The following is a 6,000-nucleotide window of genomic DNA, read 5'->3' as shown; positions in this document are numbered from 1 at the left end:
GATGTGTACTCCGGGTACCACCAGATAAGCATGGGAAGGGAGGACGAGGAGAAGATAGCGTTCACTACCTCGATGGGAATGTATTGTTACGCACGCATCCCATTCAGCCTAAAGAATGCAGGTTCCACTTTCTAGTGGACCATGCGCATCACGCTAGGAGACCAACAGGGTCGAAATGTCGAGGCGTGTGTCAACAACATCATCATCAAAACCTGGGATCAGGCTACACTACTCGAAGATCTGTCTGCTATGTTCGACAATCTACGAGTGACGCACCTGAAGCTCAACCTAGAGAAGTGCGTGTTCAGGATACCATTAGGGAAGCTCATGGGCTTCCTCATCTCCAATCAAGGGATAGAAGCCAACCCCGAGAAGCTAGAACCCGTCGAGTGTATGCAGCCTCCCACCCACCTGAAGGATGTGTAGTGCCTTATTGGCTGCATGGCAACTCTAGGACGTTCCATCTTAAGACTCGGGGAATGGGGGCTCCTACTCATTTGGCTACTCAAGAAGACAGGGCATTTCGAGTGGATCGAGGAAGCAAGTGAAGCCTAGAAGCAGATGAAGCTATACATCTCAACGCCACCGACGTTAGTCGCCCCCAAGAATGAGGAGCCACTGCTCTTGTACGTCGCCGCAAATCCACAGGTAGTGAGTGCGGCTCTTGTAGTCGAAAGGGAAGAGCAGGACCTACTTCCCAGTAGGAGCGGTGCACCGCCTGAACACACCACCGATGAGCCCTGCCCGATGGCTCCCGACGATGGCCCCGAGGAAGCAGTGCCAGTTGAGGCCCCTCCCGGGATGCCTGGGGCCTAGGGGCTTGATGGGTGGATGGAGGGTCATCCTGGGGTCTCACCCCCTAAGACCCTGACTGCACCACCTCGGGGCAAACCAGGAAGGAACAGCGTTGTTGACAGCTCTTAAGTACCAAATCTAGGCCATCAACTTCTACATAAACACAGAAAAGATGAACATCAACAGTAGTGGTAGGAGTTATTACTAACGAATTCCACAAGTGTTGGTGAATATTTGTATTTAGATCCATTAAGGGAGAAAACACACCTCAAGAGCAAGGAAACACACTCTCAACTAATCAGGAGCAAGCACACAGATTCATGCGCCCACAACCTAAAGGAAATCGACCTTTGGGGCGAGTCTTAAGGGCCATCCTTTTTGGAACCCAATTCCTCATCCGGCTACGAGATTCGTCCCTCACTCATAGAGCTAGTTCAGGAAAATTCCTTCTTGGGGTTAAGCTATGAGAACCCCTACCATCACCTGCGAGACTTTGAGCACTTGTGTTCTTGCCAGAGAATATTTGGCTTGACACAAGACGCTCTTAAGAAGAAGCTTTTCTTGTTTTCCCTCTCAGGGATAGTGAGAAAATAGTACCTTCACATAGAGGAGAGTGTGATCAATAATTGGGAAGAGCTGAGGGCTAGATTTTGCTCCTCCCTCTTTCCTTCATCCTGCATTGCTTCTTTGCGAGTTAAGCTTCTCTGCTTCAAGCAGCGAGAGGTGGAATTGCTAGGTGCAACATGGGCTTATTTCACTGCTCTTACGGAGATTTCCCCAGTATTGTCCATACCCAACCACATTTTGCTTCAACACTTTTAGTTAGGATTATTGGAGGACGTTGGCTTGCAACTTGATGCCCTCTTCGAATGCACGTTTTTGCTTAAGGATCCGACAGAACGGAAGGAAATCTTGGAGCGCATCCCAGAAACTACTCCCCCAGTCGATCTGCATGACGTGCCTCGTTAGGAGGAGAGCACATTGAGCAACGAAGGAATATCATCAGCAGAGTTCGAGCTTTTATCTCGACTATATCCAAAACTCTACTGAAGATACCTTTCCTAAATAGCAGGAATCTTGGGGAAACAACGTCGCATGCGAATCCTACCCCCAAATTCCCTTATGGTGCTTCCTTCTGAATTGAGGGAGGTTGAGGAAGAAGTGGTTGAAAGAGGAGGATCATTCTTAATGACTCATCTGTTTCAACCACAACTTCCTAGAAGAGCTACCATAAGAAAGCCTATCATGTTCCCATGTCATGGTGACATCCAAGGTTTTTTTGTACACATCGAGGAATATACCTTGGCATTGACCACCACATCGTAGTCCATAGGGCTTATCTTTTTGGTCAAGGGATCACAGGGGCCGCGCTGATCGAATCGAGTGAAACAAACTCATATCTTTATCCTCGACTAAAGATCGATGCCAATCAAATCAAGTGATTTACAACTTATATCTCACTCCTTTGTGCCCAATAGTAGTTATGTTCACCCTTCATATCAAATGAACTTCTATTGGAAGCTTAGGCTAGATTACTTTGCCACAACACTCATCTTTGATGAAACGTGAAGCTCTCTACCTAAGGAGGGGATGAGTTGAAAGAAATTCATTTCCCTCACGACCCGAACTCGAATCATTCCATTGGCCCACAGTGTTACACATTCTCTTTCATTATGGGGCCATGGACATTATTGAGTTGTTCTATTCGGAGATCAGGCCACTCACTCGATGAGCATGAAGTTTCATGCTGATTCATCACAAAGAATCATGCTCATCCTATATATCTTCGAGATATGTCGTCTGTTGTGCTAAGGCACTACGAGTCGCATGATCACCTAGGGGTTTCCCATCATAAATGCCCTTTAGGATGATTGTATGTGGTTCTTCTTTATCATAATATCTATGCAGGGCTCATAGTTGTATGTGTGCACTAACCTTGCAGCCAAGACACTATTGATCCATCCCAATTGTCGGAGCAAGGTGGACGTACATGTGGTTGAGCAAGGAATCACCATGAGATGCCCAAGCTCATAAGTTTCCTATTATCTAAATGAAATATTTTGTAAGGAAGTTTATCCTTCGAGTATTCGTGGGCACTAACTTGACAGGTTACGAGAGGACACATTAAGAATGGAGAGAATCAGGGGAGGAGGTGCATCGAGAGGATGACATCACCACCGCAAGCACAATACACATCATCAACACAAGATCGTCACAAGGCGTAATCATACCCCGCGATGGCTAAGGTATGTCGTTAAGGTAAGTCCACCACTACAATCTCCATAGAAATATATGTCAGCTTAGATAAAACTGAAGCTAAGAGAAGGTCAATGTCATTGACCCTAGCTCTTTCCTAGATTTTACCAAAGTCCCAGCTCATACAGTGGTTGGGCCCAATCTCTCTACTTCCCTCTCTACAACACGCATGCATACAAGCAACGGGAGGCCCAATGAAGCCTAGAAGGGTTTGGTCAAACCAGTCTGAGTGCCACCGCCTTCCAGCCTTTGCACAGACGCTCCTCCAACATCCCTTGACTCATCCCTCATTGTCCCATTGGATTTGAGCATCACAGGAGAGGGGATCCTTCTTTAAAACCTCCTCCTCCTCCTCTCCTTCCTCACTTCACTCTCATCTCCATCAAATCTACTAAGATCCACACCAAAAACCCCTACTCACCACCATGGCTGGCAAAGGCCTCATTCCCTTCACCAACCCGGGCTCGACCTTTGATCTTGATGGGGAGATCGATCTAGCGAATGCCATTGTCCCCATCAGCGATCTAGCGATAGAGGAGGTCCACACACTAGAGGTCGAGCCCTTGGCCGTCATACCACCTGAAGGGTGAAGCAGGGGCACGAGGGGCACCGCCAGGGGTTCGGCCGAACCAGGCCAGCGCCGCCTCACCCTCCCGCTCGACTGCTCGCTCGCCCTCACCAAGGAGGACTCCAGAATGCGGACGCATGCATCAAGTCCCTATAGAAGGCTGAAATACGATGAGTATCCAGGGCCACCCTTGAAGCCAGGTGAGCGCTAGCCGGGTCTCTGTTCAACAAGAACGGCGATGCATTCTGCCATGGTTATGAGGAGGATTTATGGGCAGAGAATCCACCACCACATACTCACTTCCAAGTATTTGGGGTAAGAACCCCGGATGGTGGTGACGGAGAGCTCAAGCTGTACCTCTCACCTTTGGAGAGGGAATTGGCTGGATTGCTCAATTCATCTTCAGATGGTGACAAGGTCAGGCAACACATCTCACTGCTGCCAATCAGAAGGTCGAGGGGCTAGTTTTAGGATAGTAAAGAGAAATCTCCAAAGGCCCCCACAGTTAAGCAGCTAACCTCCATGATCGTAGATTTGCATTTAGAAAATAGGAGGCTTAGTGATGCATTAGCAAAGTGGAAGTTAGAAACAGAAGAACTTAAGGATGACTTCTGTGTTCTCCGCCATGGTCTTTGCACTAAGATAAAGCGCTTGTACAAGGCCACTTCAGAATTGTAAGCGCCTCCATTTTGATTTCAATAAAATTTGACTCACCGGTCATCCAGCCCCGTAGAGTCCTCGTGTCACTTACTTGTCTTTTGGAAGAAGCACCTAGGTACAAAATAAGTGTGGGAGAGAGCCATAGAGTCTCTAGAGCTGAAACGATGCACACACACCCACAAACAAAGCACACCATGCTGCACCATCACGTACGCGAAAGGTGAGCAAGAGCTAGGCCCACAAGGGTTCGGCCGAACCCATGGTTCGGTCGACCCAAGGGGTGGCCCACTTAGGCCCATCTTCGTCCACCGTGTCGGTTTGTGACTCTTTATCCCTGATTCATGAGTTTGAATGAATTTTAAATCTAATCCTTTAAATAAAACTCAAATAAAATGAACCAATGTGCTCCACCTGCTCTACATGCTTTCTATGGTTAGCTTGCATATGTTTTATTCCATACTTATCATCTTGATGCTTGTGAACAAATATCTTTAGGACAACATGCTCATCTAAGTAGTTGAAGTTTGAGATATGGTTCAATGATATGATCTTCGCTCTTGATGTTTAAGTGCTTGGGAAATCTATTTGAAAATTTTGAAAACCCTTTGCAAAGCTCCTCTTTGATATGCCAAAGTCCTACCAAAGTCATATGACGAGATATCTTGAAAACTGCTTGTCTTTGCATTGAACTTTGTCAAATTGTTGTGACCCTTGGAAGAATTATTTTCATGCTTTCATGATCAAGATTCATGTACACACCATATACCCCCTTGCTATGCTTCTATGAGAAGTTAGCATTGTACCATCCATTCATTCCACAAAATAAATGCTCCATCATATGTGTTGACCTCTCTCTTTAGTTATTATTACAAAACAGACATGGGCCATCAAAAAAATATATGGACACATGAAGGTCCAAGTATTGAAAAAAAAAGTTGGACACATGAAGGTCCAAGAAATAGAAAAAAGAAAGATAGCCATGTTCTCAAAAAAGATTTACAAAGGAAGAGAGATCGTACAAAAAGGAGCTTCCATTGTCATATCCCATTACATCCACCATATCCATACACATGCACATCTTGATCTAATTGTATGACTTGTTTTCTCCTTGGATCCGATCTTTGACTTTGCAATATATTTGATACAAGTATGCCTTATTGTTCATACCCTACCTTGAGCTCGACATATAGCCATCATTAGAAGTAGGATGAAGAAAGGCAAGTCAAATGCCTTGGTAAGGACATATACATATTGAGCGATCTAGAGAATCAAATGAGGAGCTAAGCAAGGTTTGTTTTTGAAAACTTATTTAAAAATCCCTAAGCTACTTGACATAAGGAGTTGAGGTGACTTGATTCAAGATCGTTCCATTCCTCAACTACCCAAGATGGCATGATAGGCACTTCAAAGTTCATAGGTGTAAGGTATGGTTTGGAATTATCTCTTATGCTCGCTTCAACCATGAAAGTTATGTTTCACCTTAGTCCTTTCTCATTCACTTGAGGATGAGCAAAGGCAAAGTGTGGGGGTGTTGTTGACGACTCTTAACTACCAAATTTAGGCCGTCAACTCTTGCATAAACACAGAAAAGAGGAACATCAACAGTAGTGGTAGGAATTATTACAAACAAATTCCACAAGTGTTGGTGAATATTTGTATGCAGGTCCATTAAGAGAGAAAACACACCTCAAGAGCAAGGAAACACACACTCAACCAATCAG

This window comes from Setaria italica, chromosome VII (genome assembly GCF_000263155.2).
Source record: "Setaria italica strain Yugu1 chromosome VII, Setaria_italica_v2.0, whole genome shotgun sequence".
Lineage (NCBI taxonomy): Eukaryota > Viridiplantae > Streptophyta > Magnoliopsida > Poales > Poaceae > Setaria > Setaria italica.
This window is presented reverse-complemented; position numbering follows the sequence as displayed.